Raw genomic sequence first — 1,213 nt, 5'->3', positions numbered from 1 at the left:
ATACATATATATACGTATGTATATATATATATATATATATATGTGTTGTGTGAGTGTGTATATGGATGTATGTGTGTTTTTTGTATGTGTGCATGTGTGTGTCCGTGTGCGTGTGCGTGTGCGTGTGTGTATGTATGTGTCGATTGCACTTTTTAGTTCTGAACTACTGTGTCATGTACTTTCACAATCTCTACGAAAATTATATCAGTGAATGCTGAGTAAGGGGTTTACTTGCAAATCGTCTGAAATCTCAGATGGAACTATATTAGACATGACCCGTCTTTAATTGACGACTCTGATCCGAATCTTATCACGTCGTGTTGTTGAACTACTGATTGTACGACAAGTTAGGTGATGTATTTGGGGTTGGTATAATACTTCAAAAAATATAGAAGAACAATTCAAAAACTTTTCTCGATCCTACATCTTCTATCAGTCATTGTATAATACCAATACCTCATGCCTAGAGAGAGAAGGTCTCGGCATAGATTGTGTTCTCACTAAAATATAAATGTATGTACAGTATATATTTATTCGAGTATGTGTCCGGACTATGTATAAAGGAGGCTATGTAACATCACAGCTCCGAAAACCCTAAGCCCAAACCCTAATAATTTATTTTACAAAAATATAGTAAATACTCGTGACCCTCTACAAGTGTAAAATTTAAGGGAGAACGGACAAGTCCGTAGGACTTAATACATGTATGTCCTTCGGACGTTAATTCGATCCCTTATATTTTAGCTGCTTCTCTCTCTAGCGAGGGTCATGCTTGTACATATCATGGAGTGACAGATGTGACCTAAAAACAAGCATAAACATATATAAATAATATTGCGACCAAAGAATCCTTGCTTTAGGGTGGAACAGTGCCCGCCTGTACTTATATAACTCATGCATATACGCATGGAACAGATCTTCATATAGCTTCAAAATCACATCCGTATCCATTAATAGCTCGAGACATAAATAATCTAGGTGTTATAAGATGGCTGCGATGGAAATTCACGTAAAACCACTCGAAGATCACTACTTGGCTGTACAGGGTGCTAAACCTGTGTGTACCGAGTTTCGAATAACTGTATTTGATAGACTCAGCACGTGGGCTGCGAAAGGTGAGCAGTCTTGTGTGTTTATGATGTTCCTTTATATATATATATATATATATATATATATATATATATATATATTATATATATTATTTGTNTATATA

Source organism: Sphaeroforma arctica, assembly GCF_001186125.1.
Source record: "Sphaeroforma arctica JP610 unplaced genomic scaffold supercont1.886, whole genome shotgun sequence".
NCBI lineage: Eukaryota > Ichthyosporea > Ichthyophonida > Sphaeroforma > Sphaeroforma arctica.
Note: the sequence above shows the minus strand (reverse complement) of the source record.